Source organism: Tachyglossus aculeatus, chromosome 18 (genome assembly GCF_015852505.1).
Source record: "Tachyglossus aculeatus isolate mTacAcu1 chromosome 18, mTacAcu1.pri, whole genome shotgun sequence".
NCBI classification, from domain to species: Eukaryota; Metazoa; Chordata; class Mammalia; order Monotremata; family Tachyglossidae; genus Tachyglossus; species Tachyglossus aculeatus.
The window spans coordinates 31,680,963-31,701,600 of NC_052083.1; the positions used below are offsets into that span (position 1 = coordinate 31,680,963).

General features: G+C 49.3%; 1 long non-coding RNA gene across 1 annotated transcript in view; it reads left to right on the top strand.

The window, feature by feature from the left end:
• Window positions 1-3,834: 3,834 nt before the first annotated feature.
• Window positions 3,835-20,638, top strand: part of LOC119940153 — a 175,915-nt gene continuing 159,111 nt past the window's right edge. The window contains exon 1 of the long non-coding RNA XR_005454891.1: window positions 3,835-3,910. This is a non-coding gene — a long non-coding RNA (uncharacterized LOC119940153). The remainder of the gene's footprint in view (window positions 3,911-20,638) is intronic.

The window sequence follows — 20,638 nt, forward strand, 5'->3', positions numbered from 1 at the left end:
AGGAACAAACACAGTTCTGGGAGTCAGGGCCTGATTTCTAATCCCAGCTGTGCCGCTTACCTGCTGAGTGGGCTTGGGCAAGTCACTTCATTTCTCTGTGCCTCGGTTTATTCACCTGTAAAATGGAGATTAAGACTGTATATTCCATGTGGGACTGAACTCCTTGTCTTCCCTCCTGAACCCTGCTCTCTCCCTGACTTTCCCATCACTGTTGACGGCACTACCATCCTTCCCGTCTCACAAGCCCGCAAGCTTGGTGTCATCCTCGACTCCGCTCTCTCATTCACCGCTCGCATCCTATCTGTCACCAAAACCTGCCGGTCTCACCTCCGCAACATCGCCAAGATCCGCCCTTTCCTCTCCGTTCAAACCGCTGCCCTGCTGGTTCAATCTCTCCTCCTATCCTATCCAGCGCTTAGAACAGTGCTCTGCACATAGTAAGCGCTTAACAAATGCCATCATTATTATTATTATTATCCTGACTGGATTACTGCATCAGCCTCCTCTCTGATCTCCCATCCTCCTGTCTCTCCCCAGTTCAATCTATACTTCACGCCGCTGCCCGGATCATCTCTGTGCAGAAACGCTCGGGGCATGTTACTCCCCTCCTTAAAAATCTCCAGTGGCTACCAGTCAACCTATGCATCAGGCAAAAACTCCTCACTATCGGCTTCAAGGCTGTCCGTCACCTCGCCCCCTCCTACCTCACCTCCCTTCTTTCCTTCTCCAGCCCAGCCCGCACCCTCCGCTCCTCTGCCGCTAATCTCCTCACCGTACCTCGCTCTCGCCTGTCCCGCCATCGACCCCCGGCCCACGTCATCCCCCGGGCCTGGAATGCCCTCCCTCTGCCCATCCGCCAAGCTAGCTCTCTTCCTCCCTTCAAGGCCCTGCTGAGAGCTCACCTCCTCCAGGAGGCCTTCCCAAACTCAGCCCCCTCCTTCCCCCCCTCCCCATCCCCCCTGCCTTACCCCCTTCCCCTCCCCACAGCACCTGTATATATGTTTGTACAGATTGATTTCTCTATTTCACTTGTACATGTTTACTATTTGATTTATTATATTTTGTTAATATATTTTGTTTTGTTGTCTGTCTCCCCCTTCTAGACTGTGAGCCCGCTGTTGGGTAGGGACCGTCTCTATATGTTGCCAACTTGTACTTCCCAAGCACTTAGTACAGTGCTCTGCACACAGTAAGTGCGCAATAAATATGAATGAATGAATGTGGAAAAGGGACTGGGTCAATCAATAGTACAGTGGTACAGCAGTACAGAGCACTTGGGAGAGTCCGATACACGTTCCTTACCCGTAAAGAGCTTACAGCCTGGAGGGTACATCTTGTTTATCTTGTATCTTCCCCAGTGCTAGGCAGAGTAAGCTTTTAATAAATACCCCAATTATTATTGTTGTTGTTACCCCCGGGAAGTGGCCTGTTTCCTTAGTCCTGCCAGTGCGGGTGTCTGGAAATGGAGAATCTGGGTTTCTCACGCCACTGGCAGAACTGCCCTCTTCTTTTAGATCATGGGTGGGCCCCCATGTCACACCTGCTTATGACCCCAGGAAAGACGGGTGAGGTGCTGGCTTCTCAGGCCCCCACCCCTCCTGGCCCGGCCCGAATTCATTCATTCATTCATTCAGTCGTATTTATTGAGCGCTTACTGTGTGCAGAGCACTGGACTAAGTGCTTGGGAAGTACAAGTTGGCAACATATAGAGACGGTCCCTACCCAACAGTGGGCTCACAGTCTAGAATTCCCCGGCCTCCGTTCCTCCGGGACAGATTTCCAGCATCTTAGCTGTTCACCCAAAAGCAAATGAGCCATTGAAACCAAGAAATTCACTGACGTAGAAATAAAAGAAAAAATGATTCGGGGCCAAACGAAACAAGAAATCACACATGGAACCACACGCAAGCCCACACCCACCTGCCTCGGCACACGCAGAGACTTAACCCGAAGAGAAGGAAACAAAGGGGTCAGCGTCTGCTCCCCTACCCTATCCCCTCCAGCTGGAAGTGGGTTTCCCCTCTTGCTTTCTCGGCATTCCCAAAGTGGGAGGGGCCGAGGAACCACAACTACTCTGTAGCTAGACATGGCAGGAGCTCTGGATCATGTCCCCACTCCACCCTGCCCCCTCGGCTCCCATCCCCCACCATGACACCGTTTTTTTTTTTAATGGTTTGGTTAAGCGCTTAGTAAACCCTGGAATAGACACCAGCTAATCAGGTTGGACACGGTCCCTGACCCACATGGGGGCTCACAGTCTTAATCCCCATTTTTCAGATGAGGGAACTGAGGCTCAGAGAAGTGAAGTATGTGCCTGCTGTGAGCCTGCTGTTGGGTAGGGACCGTCTCTATATGTTGCCAACTTGTACTTCCCAAGCGCTTAGTACAGTGCTCTGCACACAGTAAGCGCTCAATAAATACAATTGAATGAATGAATGAAGTGACTTGTCCAAGGTCACACAGCAGACAAGTGGCAGAGCTGTGAGCCCACTGTTGGGTAGGGACTGTCTGACACAGACACAGGACTGTCTGTGTCTTCCCCCTCCTCCCCCTCTCCATCCCCCACTTACCTCCTTCCCTTCCCCACAGCACCTGTATATATGTATATAAGTTTGTACGTATTTATTACTCTATTTTACGTGTACATATTTATTCTACTCATTTCATTTTGTTATTATGTTCTGTTTTGTTCTCTATCTCCCCCTTCTAGACTGTGAGCCCACTGTTGGGTAGGGACCGTCTCTATATGTTGCCAACTTGTACTTCCCAAGCGCTTAGTACAGTGCTCTGCACACAGTAAGTGCTCAGTAAATACGATTGAATGAATGAACTGCTGTTGGGGTTTCCCCATCCTCCCCCAACTCTGCCCTCCTCTCCCCATTGCCAGATGACTTCCTTTAGCGATGGGCTAAAGCGTTTGAGCTCTGGGCTGGTTTCTCTTTGAAACGTTTCAGTTCTGTTCAGTGGTCCCCATTTCCTTAGGAAGTCCCCAGGGTACTGTCCCCACTTCCTCGGGCAGCCTATCTGACCTCTCTCTCCCCCATCGCTTTGGGAAAACAAGCTTCCCCTAGCTTTCTGCTTTCCAAGACCGCTGAGGCAGAATCGAGCAGTAAACTTCCCTTTAATTTGCAGTTCCTTTGACGTATAATCACCATTTATTCTGACTCAGCTTGTAAAGATCTCTCTGTTTGTCCCCCCCTTGAGAGCGTAAGCTCCTTGTGGGGAGGGAGCTGTTTAAGAAGCAGCGGGGAAAGAGCCGGGGCTTGGGAGTCAGAGGCCCTGGGTTTTCATCCCGGCTCTGCCACTTGCCTCCTGTGTGACCTTGGGCAAGTCAAAATTTCTCTGGGCCTCAGTTTCCTCAACTGTAAAATGGTGATTGAGTCCTCCGAAGACTACGAGCCCCTTGTGGAGTCTGATCACCTTGTGTATCTACAGCATATAGCACTTAACAAAAGTACTGTTGATCTTCCCAAATCCTAGTTCAGTGCGTTGCACCCAATGTGTGCTCAATAAATGCCATCAGTTCTACTAACCCTAAAAACCCCCCATAAAAACAGGATTTTACTTCCTGCCCCAGGAATCCAGAAGGGAAAGAAATTGCACTGTTGTTTCCCTCTCTTACGTGTGCGAGTAAACATCTGAATTTTGCCAGTGTTTGGATGGGAAACCAGTGAGGGCAGCGTTTTCTTAAAGTCTTTATTTGAGCCGGTGAGAGCTTTCTGTCCCCCACTGACTTGTCATTGGTTTGGAATTATCCTAGGTAAAGAGCCATTAGAAGAAGCTAGAAACGCTCGGGTCTGATGCAGAGATGGAGGGGGAGTTGACTTCTGCATTTCCTCGGAGAAGAAGTGGGAGCCGGAGAGCTGAGCACAGCCTGGGTGAAAACCTTCAGGCCTGGGCGTCTGATAAGGTAGGTAAGCCGTTGCCAACGACCGCTTGCCATCAGCAAAGTACATGGTTTCCTATGAGGGAACACCCCCAAAAAGTAAAGAACCTGCCTGTCGCCGTGGTATAATTACCAACCCAAGAACGAGAGGGCACGTCAAAGAGATCCACAACATTGTAGTTTATCGGGTTGTCCGTACCCTGGTTTAGGGGCCGGTGGATTCCAGCCCGCAGGGCAAAGACTATTGTCCTTGGACCCCTTCTCTACCCTTCAACACCCCTTGCCCTTTCCCAGTTCCTCCCTGAGGGTGGGCATCCTCACCTCTGATACCAGTCGTTGGGGGGGGTGTCCCGGGCGTTCCTGAGGTGTGTCTGCATATTTCCGGTGTCCCCGGTTGGGAATCCGTGCAGTTCTTGCAAAAAGGTCATGGTCGGATCAGCCAGCATGTTCGTTTTTGGGCTGATTGCCTGGGGAATGTTTCCCTGCTCCTTCAGTATTGCCCATCTCGATAGCTTTCCTGGTGATGATGGGATGATCTATTCTAACTGCCCTGATCTCATCATCCTTCTGTGTTCTTTGGCTCCTGAGACCTGTCTTTGTGTTACCGCCTGCTCTACCCCATTTTCCAGCTCCTTCAAGTATTCCCCGACATAGGGTTTGAGTACCCCAACACCCACCATTAGGACCCCTCGACCTCAATCAATCAATCAATCAATCGTATTTATTGAGCGCTTACTGTGTGCAGAGCACACAGTGTACTGACCTTAGTGCCTAGCCTTCGTAACATAAACCTTTGCAGCGGGTCGGGTGATCGATTGAGTGAATCCATGCTCTGGGATTGGATTTGGTCCCCAGTTCTGTGGTAGTTGCTCTCGTTTCTGGGGAAGAGCTAGAAGTGTGTGGGCCTCTCAGCTCCCCAGAGGAGGATCTTGGGGGGTCCTGCTATCCCCAGCTTCAAAGCCTTCTTGACAGTCCACCTTCCCCCAGGAGGCCATCTGTGATTCATCTTCTCCTTCCCAAGTCTGTCAACCCAATCACCACTTTCCTGTACACTTCCCAAAGCACCCCTATAGATAATCCCTTCCCCCGGCCTTCCAAATTCTACCTTCAAGCCTCTAGCCTCAGTGAAGCAGTGTGGCCTAATGGAAGGAACCCAGGGCCTGGGAGCCAGAGGAACTGGGTTTTAAACCTGGCCGTGCCATTTGCCTGCTATGAGACTCTGGGCAAGTCACTTAACTGCCCTGTGCTTCAGTTTCCTATCTGTAAAATGGGAATTCATCACCGGGTCTCCCTTCTACTTAGATTGTGAAGCCCATTGGACTGGGGACTGCATCCAACCCGATTACCTTGGGTCTACCCCATGCGAGGTTCCCGGGGACTCAGTTTCAGGTGATTTCTGAGAAAAGAGACCATCTCTTTCACACGGGGGCTGAAAACTGCTGCTTCAGGAAATGACCTTTGTGTGAGTGTCATCCACCCCCCGAGCTGCTCGGGGGAAGGCCGGGGTGGGGGGTGGGGGGTACTTTTTAGTCTAGAAGCTCAGAGTTTTTGAAAACAACAGCCCAAGGTGTAAAACAGTCATTCTGGGAAACTTTCCCAGCTGGCAAGGAGTCCCGATGCCCAAGTCCGCTCCGCCCTGCAGTTGGAGCAGTCAGGGCATGTACTGAGCATTCACTGGCTGCCAGGTGGTGTAGTGAGCGATTGGGAAAGTACCGCAGAAGCTTAAGACACGCTCCCTAGCCTCGAGGACCTCCCACCACGGCAGGAGCTGGACCCCGGCAGGTGGGGAAGTAGTTTGGGGTACAGAGACGGGGCCGGGCTCACTGACCCCCACACCTCGAAGATCCCCCTCTGCCCCTTCGCGGGGTGGCTAAGCTCCCTCTAGACTGTAAACTCCTTCTAGATTGTAAGCTCGTTGTGGGCTGGGTACCTGTCTGTTGTATTGTACTCTCCCAGGCGGTTAGTACAGTGCTCTGCACACAGTAAGCACTCAATAAATATGATTGACTGACTGACTGACTTTTAGACTGTGAGCCCACTGTTGGGTAGGGACTGTCTCTATGTGTTGCCGACTTGTACTTCCCAAGCGCTTAGTACAGTGCTCTGCACACAGTAAGCGCTCAATAAATATGATTGATTGATTGATTGATTGACTGACAAGCCACTGAAAAGGGACGGAGCTCCTGTCTTTGCAAGTGAGGGGGTGGGGAGCAGTCAGTTCTCCTTTGAAATGGAGGTTGTGTTCCCACCGAACCCTGTGCTTAGCAGAAAACACGCTGGAGTCTTTTAGCCTCAGTGGCCGCCACCACAGGCCTGTGCACAAGGGTTCCCCGGCACCACACCGCCTCCTTAAAGCCCTCAATCCCCTTGCCCCCTCCTACCTCATCCTGCGACTCTCCTTTTCACTCATTCATTCATTCAATCGTATTTATTGAGCGCTTACTGTGTGCAGAGCACTGTACCAAGCGCTTGGGAAGTACAAGGTGGCAACATATAGAGACGGTCCCTACCCCGCAGTGGGTTCACAGTCTAGGAGGGGGGGACAGACAACAAAACAAAACATATTAACAAAATAAAATAAATAGAATAAATATGTACAAGTAACATAGAGTAATAAATACGTACAAAGATATATACATATATATAGGTGCTGTGGGGAGGGGAGCCCAGCTCACACACTTTGCTCCTCTCATGCTAACCTTCTCCCTGTACCTCGATTTCATGTATCTCGCCACCGACCTCTCACCCACATCCTGCCTCTGGCCTGGAATGCCCTCCCTCTTCAAATCTGACAGACAGTTACTCTCCCCCCATTCAAAGCCTTATTAAAGGCCCATCTCCTCCAAGAGCCTGCTCCGACTAAGCCTTCTTCTCCTTTCCTTCCGCTCCCTTCTGCGTCACCCGGATTTGCTTCCTTTATTCATCCCCCTCCCAGCCCTATAGCACTTTTGTACCTATCTGTAATTTATTTATTTTTATGAATGTCTGTCTCCCCCATTAGACTGTAGGCTCATTGTAGACAGGGAACGTGCCCATTATATTGTAATCCCCCAAGTACTTAGTACACAGCGCTTAGCTCTCTGCACACAGAGAGTACTCAATATATACAATTGTCTGACTGACTGACTCACTCCCTCAATCCAGGCGAGTGGTGCCAGACAATCGATCGCTCCCTAACTCTTAAACGGCATCCTGTTCGGTGTCCTGCTCAGGGAAATCAATCAATCGCATTTATTGAGCGCTTACTGTATGCAGAGCACTGTACTAAGCGCTTGGGAAGTACAAGTTGGCGACATATAGAGACAGTCCCTACCCAACAGTGGGCTCACAGTCTAAAAGGGGGAGACAGAGAACAAAACCAAACATACTAACAAAATAAAATAAATAGAATAGATATGTACAAGTAAAATAAATAAATAAATAGAGTAATAAATATGTACAAACATATACATATATACAGGCCAGGTGGGAAAGTATTGGACTGGGAGGCAGGAAACCCAGGATCTAATCCCAGCTCCCCACCATTTGCCTGTTGGGTGACCCTGGGCAAGTCACTTCACTTGTCTGAGCCTCAATTTCTTCAGCTGTAAAATGGGAGTTCAGTACCCACTCTCCTTTCATTCATTCATTCAATCGTATTTATTGAGCGCTGTGTGCAGAGCACTGTACTAAGCGCTTGGGAAGTCCAAGTTGGCAACATATAGAGACGGTCCCTACCCAACAGCGGGCTCACAGTCTAGAAGACTGTGTAGAACACAGTCACAGGCACCCTATGTTGAACAGGGACAGTGTCCAATCCTGATTAATTTATATCCACCGTAGTGCTTGGCACATAGTAAGCACTTAAAAACCCTGCTAGTATTCAGAATGTGGAATGAGAATTAATAATAATAATAATTATGGCATTTATTAAGTGCATACTATGTGCAAAGCACTGTTCTAAGCGCTGGAGAGGTTACAAGGTGATCAGGTTGTCCCACGGGAGGTTCACAGTCTTAATCCCCATTTTACAGATGAGGTAACTGAGGCACAGAGAAGTTAAGTGACTTGCCCAAAGTCACACAGCTGACAAGTGGAGGAGCTGGGATTCGAACCCATGACCTCTGACTCCAAAGCCCGTGCTCTTTCCACTGAGCCGTATTATGGCAGCACTGACTATAGACTACTCCAGTGGTGTTTGTAGAGCACCTACTGTGTGCAGAGCACTGTGCTAAGTGCCTGGGGGAGTAGGAGAGAGTTAGTAGGCCTAAGTTGGGGCCTGGGGAAGCCTGGAACCTGGGTCCCAAGGAGGGATCCAAAGACTCAGCAACCGGCCTTCCAGGAATGTTGAGTAAGAGAAGCGGGACCGCGGCTCCGGTTGTGATGTCAGGGGCTTTTCCTTTTCGTATCCACAGGTGTTTCCCACCGATAAGCAGCAAGGCTAGCCTGGGGGTCGGGAATCAGACCTCTGAGCCTCAGGGGTCGGCTCTGAAATGTCAAGATTGGCCCTACTGCCCACATTAGATCCTTGGAAACGGATTAATGTCTTGGAAATTCAAAGAAATAAAACGTGGGCCCCGTGGGGGACGGGGACCCTGGCTGATCTGACTGTTCTGTATCTTCCCCGGTGCTTAGTACAGTGCTTGGCACATAGCGCTTACTTATTAGTGTCAGGATTGTGATAAATGGGGTCTTGGGAGATGAGAGAGGAGGTGCAGGGAGAGAGGTGTGTGCCCATGTGGAGACATCTCTCCTTTTCCATGGAGCAGGAGGCCGGGGTGAAGATGGCGGATTGAGCACCGGGGATTGTGGCCATTCACAATCACAGCTAGCTCTCTTCCTCCCTTCAAGGCCCTGCTGAGAGCTCACCTCCTCCAGGAGGCCTTCCCAGACTGAGCCCCTTCCTTCCTCTCCCCCTCGTCCCCCTCTCCATCCCCCCCATATTACCTCCTTCCCTTCCCCACAGCACCTGTATATATGTATATATGGTTGTACGTATTTATTACTCTATTTATTTATTTATTTATTTTACTTATACATACCTATCCTATTTATTTTATTTTGTTGGTATGTTTGGTTTTGTTCTCTGTCTCCCCCTTTTAGACTGTGAGCCCACTGTTGGGTAGGGACTGTCTCTATATGTTGCCAATTTGTACTTCCCAAGCGCTTAGTACAGTGCTCTGCACATAGTATGCGCTCAATAAATACGATTGATGATGATGATGATGATCCCCCGGTCCCGCTGCCCCAGCAGAAGCAGCAGTGGTCCAGACGGCTGTCCGGCTCTGGGCTGGGTCAGCACCGTCGCTCCTGCAGCCTGGCTGCCCCGGGGAAGCAGGGCCCGGCCGGCCTGCCTCCATCTGGGTCCTTGGCTTCATCTTTGCCCGGGCGGTGGGATGGGAATGGAGGAGGAGACAACGTAAGGAGAAAAGGAGGACATCACAGAGGAGGAGGAAGTGGGGGAGTGCTGCCCTCCCCTTTTAATAGTGATCATCCCCCTCACTGTGGTATTTGTTAGGTGCCCTGGAGTAGATACAAATAATTGGGTCAGACGCAGTCCCTGTCCCACGTAGTTTAAGAGGAAGAGCAAATATTGAATCCCCACTTTACAGATGAGGCAACTGAGATACAGAGAAGTTAAGTAACTCTCTCAAGGTCACCCAGCGGGCCAGCGGCAGAGCCAGGATTCGAACCAACTCCCAGGCCCATGCTTTTTCTCCTAAACTAAGCCACTTCCCTTGATTTCCCTTTGCCCCTTCCGTCCCCTCCCCATCCCATCAGCACCCCAACTCCGCCCCCTCCCCTCACCCCTTCCCATTCAGCCCCCCGAAAGACCCAGCTCGCCCCGTGGGTGGCATTGGGGAAGGTCCCTAAGGTTGGTAATGTTTCTGTTTCCTCATCTCTGAAAACCAAACCAATCTACGAGGACTTCACAGGAGGGGTGGTGGCAGTTTGGGCTTTGCGACAGCTGCTGTATATATGTATATATGTTTGTACGTATTTATTACTCTATTAATTTATTTTACTTGTACATATCTATTCTATTTATTTTATTTTGTTAATATGTTTGGTTTGGTTCTCTGTCTACCCCTTCTAGACTGTGAGCCCACTGTTGGGTAGGGACCGTCTCTATATGTTGCCAACTTGTACTTCCCAAGCACTTAGTACAGTGCTCTGCACACGGTAAGCGCTCAATAAATACGATTGATTGATTGCCCCCTGAGGCGAACAGCTCAGGACGAAAACAAGTTGTTCTCAGGGTCATTTCCCCAAATCCTCAAACCAGGGGAACAGGAGGATTATAAACTGCGGGGACTCAACCTGCTTATGAGCTGCCTTTAGCTGGGGTGATAGGGACCCGGAGGCAGGATTCTGCAGGGTGAAGGAGAGGGAAACGGAGGCCCCTTTGGTGTCCAGATTAGGTGGATATAAAGATGATCCAAAGCTTATAGTAATACCCTTGCGTAGGAAATAGGTTCTGGTGACAGAGCTGCAAAGCGTCAGTAAGTCTTTGTATTCGTTCAGAGATATTTAATCACCTGCATCTATTAAGTCTTAACTCAGTAGGTATTTAGGGAACTTGATCCAAACTGTTCTGTTAGCATGTTTTCTCTTCTGACCAGTGCACTCTTTGCATTTAGGTCCCTCCCCTCTGTCCGCCGATCAATCAAGGGGATTTGTTGAGTGCTTACTCTTTGCAGAGCACTGTATTAAGCTCTTGAGAGAGTACAATGCAACAGAGTTAGCCAACAAGTTTCCAGCTCCTAACGATTTTACAGTCTAGAGACTGTAAGTCTTTAGAGATCGCTAAGTTTACAGCCTAGAGACTCCTCCCCTTACATCTCCTGGATGAAATGGGGCTCTTTGGGTGACAGAAATTGAAAGGGACGATTTCTGAAAGCTTTCCAATCAATTTTCTTTGAGAGTCACATCTTTCTCCAACTCACTGTAGGGAAGGAATAACGCTCTGTTGTCTGAAGAAGTCATCAGCTCCAAGTCTGCCTTTCACGCTCCATGTGGGTTATTGTTACAAGTCATTCTAGAGATGCTCTGAAAAAAAGGAGATGAAAGGAAGATTATCTATATGAACCAAGGCTCTGGCATTTCAGAAAGCAGAATCACCAGACTTGTACTTCTAGCTTCCATTGGAGCTAGCTGCCTGTGGCTTGAATGGGCATGCACATCTCAGGGCAGAAGAGAACAATGAACGTGTGTTGGTTTTTCTTTGTTTTCTTCGTTTCCTGAAAGTCCAAGTTTAAGAAGCCAAGAGCGTATCCTGTCCAACAAGGCCCAAATGGGTTTCTTCCAGTTTCTCTCTAAGAGCACTTTGTCTTTTTCATCGGGCATTTGAGGTTTTGTAGGTTGTCAGCCCAGCTTTCTGTGCTCTTTCAGGGGTCTCCCCACCGCTCCTCACTCACTAACTGTTGCCGTGAACTTAAAATAGAAAGTCGCTTGGAAAAGGTAGTAGAAAGGCAGTTCAGAGCGGTGTATCATGAGTCCCGAATAGTTCAGAGAGGTTTCCAGAGAGCAACTGGATGGGCGGGTCTCAGCTGAGGCCTGTCGATGGCTGGATTGGAATAATATAATAATGATAATGATGGCATTTGTTAAGCGCTTACTATGTGCCAAGCACTGTTCTGAGCGCTGGGATCGCATCTCACGGGATGGAGGGGCCTCGCCTCGCCTCTTGGGATGTTTGCGGGGAAAGTTTGTGCCTTAAATGGGAAGCTCCTAGAGGTCAGGGCCCCTGGTTGTTTGGTTGGTTCTGTACAGGGCTGAGCCCGGTGTTTCTGGGGGTGCCTGTGGGCTGATCTGATGGGGTAACAGGTTGGGTGTGGGTTTTCACCATGGGATGCACTAGGAGGGAGCCGTAGTCTGTTAGATTCCTCAATGTCCTTCTGAATCTTCCTGACTCCAAGCTTTGCCCAGGCCTCTCTGTGACCCAATACTGTGCAGAGATTCCCGGGGGTCACCATGATTTTTGTGTGTTGTATACATGTTGTGACCATGCCGCACACATTTCACGGGCCTCACTAAAGGACTTGAGAATCATACTCAACGATGGCACCCAGTGAGTGCTCAGTGAATATTACAACTGCTACTTCCCCACCTTTCTTTGCCTGTCCCCTTCATCTTAGGGCCTCAATTTTCCGCATCCTCCTCTTCTTTCCCACCTCTTTCTACTCCCATTTGGCAGTTGGACCCTTGGGGATAGGGCAAGTGACTTCCCTTCTCTGTGCCTCAGTTACCTCATCTGTAAAATGGGGATTGAGACTCTGAGCCCCATGTGGGACAGGGACTGTGTCCAACCCAATTTGCTTGTATCCACCCCAGCGCTTATTACAGTGCCTGATACATGGTACTTAACAAATATCATTATTATTATGAGTATTGTTATTGACGAATTCTGTCCACCTCCCCAGAGGTTGTCTTCTTCCTTGTCTCTGGGTGCATCGCGGGAGGGTGAGCCGCACAAACAGTGCCCTTCGGTGACGATATTAAGTCCTGTGTCGCCGGTGAAAACCTTGGGTGGTGTGCAAGCTTTCCGGCTGCATGCCGTACACAAACCCGGAGATCTTCAGCCTTATTTTCAGTCCCTCGCCTGGGACCCACTCTGCAGAGAGAATTGCAGTCACCGGCTCGTTCCCTTATGCACAAGGCAATCTTTGCCCGCTCACCACATAGCCCAGATGGCCAGCCACACTCAGGCCTTTCCGGTCGTGTCAACTAATGGCATCTTACCATGAGAGCGACCAACAAGTTCTCTCTCTCTCCTCCCTCTCTCTCTCTTTTTCCTCAGCCGCCTTTGTGCTTCTTTACTGGCATGTTTGTGTAATACAGTTGTGTATGGCTTACAATTCCATGGTACTCTACTAGAGAACGTTAAAGACTAACCCCCACCGCCCCGCCTTTGCCTTTGAGAAACATACTTTCCAGAGAGATTTTCTGTTGAGTCTTAATCCTGCTTGTCAGTGCTCCATGCAACTTCCAACTTGTTCTAAAGCAAGGAACAAGATGGGTTCAGGCCAGGCTCCCCCAGGGTAGAAATGAACCCTTAAAGACACGGGCCTTTTCTACTTCCTAGCTAAATGATCCCCTTAAGTGCTGAGGAGAGGGCAGTAAAGCCAGTAGACAGGATCCCTGCCTCGAAGTTGACTTTTCCCCAGTAGGACTTCCTATATTCAGCCATCCAAGTCTGCCCAAAGACCACCCTCGGCCTCAGAATTCCACTTGGCCCTCAGCACAGCGCCTGTCCGTTAATAACTGGGGTGTCTATTCTATCTATTCTATTTATTTTATTTTGTTAGTATGTTTGGTTTTGCTCTCTGTCTCCCCCTTTTAGACTGTGAGCCCACTGTTGGGTAGGGACTGTCTCTATATGTTGCCAACTTGTACTTCCCAAGCGCTTGGTACAGTGCTCTGCACACAGTAAGCGCTCAATAAATACGATTGATTGATTGATTGTTGGCCAAGCGCTTGCTCTGTGCCGAGCACTGCGCTCAGGGCTGGGGAAGGTACAACCCGAATCAGATCGGCTCCAGTCCCTGTAAGCTCTTTGTGGCCAGGGAACGTGTCTATCAACTCTGTTATACTGTACTCTCCCGAGTGCTTAATACAGTGCTCTGCACTCAGTTAGTGCTCAGTAAATACCATCGATTGATTAAGGGGGGAAAGGAATGGATATTGAACCCCCATTTTACTGATGAAGGAACTGTGGCCTAGACTTCCCTCAATTTGAGCTGCCTCCCATTATAAGTCTCCGTCTATGGCAGTTGTTTTGGGATGACAGTGGAGTCCAGTGTCTTGGGCAGTAAGTAGCCTGGAGAACCCGAGGTGGAGATGGCTAATTTCGTCCTGATGAAGATTTATGAGATGGTTTTTAGGTAACCCAGTTTCTTGTATCTGTTCTCTAAGTGTTTCGGGTGTGCCCGAGGGGCACTAAGTTCACCTGGGGGAGGAACTCACCCAACTAGGTCCTTCCCTTCTTCCACTCCTCCCCGTAGCGTCCTTGAGCCAACCCAGGGCCCCATCACCTGTGGGCCATGTGCGATCAGTGGTATTCATTGAGTACTTACCGTGGTCTAGTGTTGAGAGCACGGGGCTGGGAGTCAGAGAACCTGGGTGGTAATCGTGGTTCCACCACCTACCTCCTGTGTGACCTTGGACAAGTCATCTCACTTCTCTTTACCTCAGTTTCCTCATCCGTAACATCGGTGAAATGCTGTCCTCCCACTTAGACCATGAGCCCCATGAGGGACAGAGATTGTGTCTGTTCTGCTTACATTTTATCTAGCCCCAGGGCGTAGTACAGTGCTTGGCCAAGAGTACGTACTTAACAAATACCACAGTTCTGGGCAGATGTAATCCCTGCCCTTGAAAATGTACGGTTTAGTGGAGGAACTTGCAATCTGAGATTCCCATCTTCCCTTTCCTGCACTCCTCCTAGCATGGCCTAGTGGAAAGAGCAAGGGCCTGGGACTCACAAGACCTGAGTTCTATTCCCAGCTCTGCTACTTACCTGCTGTGTGACCTTAGGAAAGTTCCCGACTCACCCCTGCTGTCTTTGAGGGCATCCACGTTTAAAGTCGTGAATCCCGAGTAACTATGGAAGAGGAGGCTGTTTGCTGTTCACCACCATGAGTTCCCCGAAGGAGGGCTTGGGAGCTGAGAGGCGGTGGATTAAAACCAGCGCTCTTCCTGCGAAGTCCAGCCCTGGACATAGGCCCATTGCTGGGCAAGGAAAGAAAAACAATCGGCTATCTGCTGGCATGTATGGATGTGGAAAACTGCAAGGAGGGTGGTGGTCTGAGTGGACTCCTGGCAAGTCAAAGGAAGGGGAAAATGTTTTGGGTTTTTTTGTTGTTGTTGTTAGGAAGAGAAAGTCACTCTGCCTGTTCTCTGAAAGCATCACTGTGCATTGTGTCTGGCAACGTCCCCGCCTTCCCATGAGCCAGCCGGAGCTGGCACGGCAGGTAGAATTTGAAGCCATGGCTGGGCCCCAGCAAAATCCTTGAGATTTGGGGAGGTGGAAGCTGTCTGCTGTGGGAGGGAAAAGCCCCGTGGGCCACCCACCCTGGATATTCGTTGGCCCAGGTGGTGTCCAGAAAGGAGAACCTACTCAGTGGTAGCAAAGGGGTCCTCTGCCTTGCCAAGGATCCGCAGGGCATGGAAATTGCCAATGACAGAGGTTGGAAAGCTTAACACTGTTAGGCTCCAGGCTGTAAGGCTGGCTCCAGGCTCCCCTCGTCCCCCTCTCCATCCCCCACATTTTACCTCCTTTCCTTCCCCACAGCACCTGTATATATGTATATATGTTTGTACATATTTATTACTCTATTTTACTTGTACATATCTATTCTATTTATTTTATTTTGTTAGTATGTTTGGTTTTGTTCTCCATCTCCCCCTTTTAGACTGTGAGCCCACTGTTGGGTAGGGACTGTCTCTATATGTTGCCAACTTGTACTTCCGAAGTGCTTAGTACAGTGCTCTGCACACAGTAAGGGCTCAATAAATACGATTGATTGATTGATTATAAGCTCATCCTCTAGACTGCAAGCTCACTGTGGGCAGGGACTGTGTCTGGTTATTGTTATATTGTACTCTCCCAAGTGCTTAGTACAGTGCCCTGCACACAGTAAGCACTCAATAAATATGATTGAATAAATGAATGACTTTAGGAGTCCAGGTGCATCTTAGGATAATATCAGATTAGTCAATCGATTGTTTTTATTGAGTGCTTACCGTTTGCAAAACACTGTACTAGATGCTTGGGAGAGTACAATATAACAGAGGTGATAGATGTTCTCTGCCCACAAGGTACAGAGACAAGCGCATAGGTGATGCAGAAGGGAGTATATATGTTTGTACATATTTATTACTCTATTTATTTATTTATTTTACTTATACATATCTATTCTATTTATTTTATTTTGTTAGTATGTTTGGTTCTGTTCTGTCTCCCCCTTTTAGACTGTGAGCCCACTTTTGGGTAGGGACTGTCTCTATATGTTGCCAACTTGTACTTCCCAAGCACTTAGTACAGTGCTCTGCACACAGTAAGCGCTCAATAAATACGATTGATTGATTGATTGAGTAGGGGACATGAGGGCTGAATCGCTGAAGGCCTCTTGGAGGTGATGTGATTTTAATAAGGTTTTGAATGGGGGAAGAGTGATGGTCTATCGTATATTGAGGGGGAGGGAGTTCTCAGGCCAGGGGGAGGATGTGGAGAAGGGATCAGCGGCGAGATAAATGAGAGTGAAAGTCCTCGAGACTGTAAGCTCGTTGTGGGCAGAGAATGTGTCTGTTTATTGTTATACTGTACTCTCTCGAACACTTAGTACAGTGCTGTGCGCACAGTAAGCTCTCAGTAAGTACGATTGATTGACGGACTGACTGAGATGGAGGTGCAGTGAGTAGGTTGGCGTTTGAGGAGCGAAGCGTGCAGGTTGTAATAGGGATCGTATCTACTCGCTCTGTTGTATTCTCCCAAGCGTTTGGCACAGTGCTGTGCACACGGTGGGCTCTCAGTAAATACTATGGACTGACTGGTTGATTGAAGGGTGGCACTTCCCAATCCCGTCATTCCCTAGGTCAGGGTGTGAAGGTTCACGGTGTCTGAGCCTCAAACACCTCTCCACTGCTCCCTGAAAAACCCCCATGCCAACACCCACTCGGGAGGCTGGTAGAGACGAAAAGCCTCTTGAAGGGGGCTCGTGGGGGCTCCCCATTACCTGCCCTCTCTCCCCTCCTCCCCCACCCCAGAGGGAGGCCTGACCGACCGCGGCAAAGGGAAGGTGAAAGCATGAGCAGATAATTACCGCACGCTCCTTGACAACTAAAAATAAAACACAGGGAGAGGTCTCAGTGACTCACATTGCCCAGGAGTGTTCTGACAAAAGTGTCATAACAGCAGAATCCCGTACAGGAAACCAGAACATTTTTAGTTAGGGCAGAGAAAAAAAAAAAAAACAACGAGAGAGAGAGAGAGAGAAAACACCCAAACTCACGCTAAACTTTTCAAAGTCCAACGAGTAGGAAACACACGTCTGTTGGACACACAGGAGACCCTGCACTTGCACGTACCAAGCTGACTTTGAACAAGTCGCCTGTGGAGACGCGTCACGGCTGCCAGCACAAGGAGGTTTTCACACCTTCCCCGTCCCCGCAGCGTACGTGTCTGAGCGGACGAACCCAGGCACCGAGAACGGTCCAAGGAAAACTCTCTGGAACTTGTCGTCCTGCGTGGGGAACGAGGGGTGGGATCGGCGAGACAGTTGAGGTTCCGGATGAGGACGGATGTTGTTCGAAAAGGCAGCTGCAGTCGGGCTGCTGGGGAGATAGTGTCGCCTGCTGGAAAGAGCTCAGGCTCGGGAGTCAGGAGACCTGGGTTCTGCTGCCTGCTCCTTCACCCACCTGCTCTGTGACCTTGGCAAGTCACTCAACTTCTCTGATCTTCATTTTCCTCCTCCATAAAATGAGGATTAAAGGCCCGTTCTCCTCCTCTCTTAGTCTTAGTCTGCGAGCCCCGTGGGGGACCGTGTCCAATCCAGTCATCTTGTGTCTAGACTGTAAGCTCCCTGTGGGAGGGAAATGTGTCTATTATATTGTTATGTTATATCAATCAATCGTATTTATTGAGCACTTACTGTGTGCAGAGCACTGTACTAAGCGCTTGGGAGGTACAAGTTGGCAACATATAGAGACAGTCCCTACCCAACAGTGGGCTCACAGTACTCTACACACAGTAAGCGCTCAATAAATACAGTTGATTGATTGCCCCAGCTCTTGCTCAAACAGAATCATCATTTTTTATAGTATTTTCTAAGCATTTGCTATGTGCCAGGCACTGTACTACTACTACTACTAATAATGGCATTCGTTCATTCATTCATTCATTCAGTCGTAGTTATTGAGCGCTTACTGTGTGCAGAGCACTGTACTAAGCGCTTGGGAAGTACAAGTTGGGAACATTTAGAGACGGTCCCTACCCAACAACGGGCTCACAGTCTAGAAGGGGGAGACAGGCAACAAAACAAAACATGTGGACCGGTGTCAAGTCGTCAGAACAAATCATCACCATCAATCGTATTTATTGAGCGCTTACTGTGTGCAGAGCACTGTACTAAGCACTTGGGAAGTACAAATTGGCAACATATAGAGACAGTCCCTACCCAACAGTGGGCTCACAGTCTAAAAGGGGAAGACAGAGAACAAAACCAAACATACTAACAAAATAAAATAAATAGAATAGATATGTACAAGTAAAATAAATAAATAAATAAATAGAGTAATAAATATGTACAAACATATACATATACAGGTGCAGTGGGGAAGGGAGGGAGGTAAGATGGGGGGATGGAGAGGGGGACGAGGGGGAGAGGAAGGAAGGGGCTCAGTGTGGGAAGGCCTCCTGGAGGAGGTGAGCTCTCAGTAGGGCCTTGAAGGGAGGAAGAGAGCTAGCTTGGCGGATGGGCAGAGGGAGAATTAAAGCTAAATGTGCATCATTAACAAAATAATTGTTAAGCGCTTACTATGTGCCAAGCGCTGTTCTAAGCACTGGGGGGGATACGAGGTATTGAGGTTGTCCCACATGGAGCTCCCTGTCTTGATCCCCATTTGACAGGTGAGGTAAGCAGGTTAGTCACAGTCCCCGTCCCACCTGGGCTGTCATCGTCAATACTAACGTGAACCAGACTGCCCCACTGAGAAAGCCCCTCGCATTATCCGCCCTGGGGAAACCTGAATTTTTCAACAATTGGTTATTTTTCGGATTCTGCAACTGCACCCACCCTGGCCCAGAGCTCGAAAGGAGTTTTACCCAACTGCCCAGCACCACCTTAAACGTCTACCTCGCTCGGGACTCTCGCCCGCCTGCCTTCTGCTTGGATAAAATTTGGTCTAGGAAAATCCACCCATTCCTTGAGCCCGTGACTTCTTGAAACAGCCCTGGGCGTTGGAAGATGGTCCTTGGGGCAGAAGGTGCCACTGATGGAGGGGAGAGCTCAGGTGCCATGCTGGAGGTGGGGAGGGGGAAGTGAGGAGAGAATTCCTCGATGGGGAAGGAGGGGAGGTTATCTGTGCCTGGCAAGATTCATTCGTTCATTAATTCATTCATTCAATCGTATTTATTGAGCACTTAGTGTGTGCAGAGCACTGTACTAGGCACTTGGGTAGTACAAATCGGAAACATATAGAGACGGTCCCTAACAATAGCGGGCTCACAGTCTAGAAGCGGGGAGGCAGACAGCAAAACAAAACATGTGGACAGGTGTCCATACCATCATAATAAATAGAAGTATAGCTATATACACATCATTGATAAAATAAATTGAGTAATAAATAGGTACAAATAAAATCAATAGAGTAATAAATCTGTACAAATATATACAAGTGCTGTTGGGAGGGGAAGAGGGTAGGGCAGAAGGAGGGGGGGCAATGGGGAGGGGAGGAGGAGAGGATAAAGGGGGGTCTCTGTGTGTTGCCAACTTGTACTTCCCAAGCGCTTAGTACAGTGCTCTGCACACAGTAAGTGCTCAATAAATATGATTGATTGATTGATTGATTGATTGATTGGGAATGAAGCTGAGGAAGGAGCTGGAGCCTGGCATAGTCTGAAAGGATAGAGACAGTGTGATTGGGTGGGGCGAACTGAAAGGTGAGGTGGGAAATCCAGTTAGCAACTAAGCTCCTTGGAGCAGGGATTGGGTCTAATAACACTGATTTTAGCTCCCAGTAAATACCATCGATTGAATAGGGACCTGGAAAGAGGAAAATCTCTGACTTGTGCCCTGGAAGCCCCAGGGCCCAAACATTTTCCGACCGGTTGGGGAGGGGTGTCTCGGGAGGCGGGGAGGTGTGTTGCTCCTTCGTCGAGGACTAATCCGTTGGGCCGGAGGGTGTGTCCCCAATCAATCAATCAATCAATCGTATTTACTGAGCGCTTACTGTGTGCAGAGCACTGTACTAAGCCCTTGGGAAGTACAAGATGGCAACATATAGAGACAGTCCCTACCCAACAGTGGGCTCACAGTCCCCAATAGCTCTGCCATCTGCACTCTTGCTTTCCAGACCCCCACCAGCTCTCTCTCTGGACAGGATTTCTCCCTAGTTCGCAATGCCATTTTACCCCTCTCCCTCCATTCTCTGCCTCTCTTTTTCTCTTCTCTCGGTCTCTGTCCTGCCGCCTGAACTCTGGATAGATCACCATTCTGTCCCAGGGGGAAACATTAGCAGAGGATGGAGGGAGAATCTCTTCCTTCTCTGCCCCTCCGCCCCACCCTGAAACAAAAAACAAAGCAGACAAGGCAAGCCATGCAAAGCAAGGCAATGTAAAAAAGTCGTCGAAAAAAAGGACTTGAGCGAAGTAGCGTGCCACGAAAATGCCTCTTTGCCTGTCCGTATTTGGGTTTATTTTTATGCCAGGGGTAACCCTTAGAGGCAGGGATCCAATCTCGGAGACCCCCCTGTGGGACACCTCAGGCCCCTTGAGAAGCGGAGTCTTCTGGGACTCCTCAAACTCCCCAGCCTCATCTCTGCTACCAGACCCTTGCAGCGTAGGGACCAGGGGAGGGGAAAGAAGAAAGACCGAATGAACGACAGAAAAATCAATAATGCATTATCACTGCCTCACTGTTGAGCATCTCCTGTGTGCCATGCACTGTCCTCCGGGTTTGAAGGACAACACCGTCCCTGCCCTCAAAGAGTTTGCAATTTAACGGGGGAGGGTAAGTGAACAGAGCAGTATTACATGAAGTACTGACCATGTGC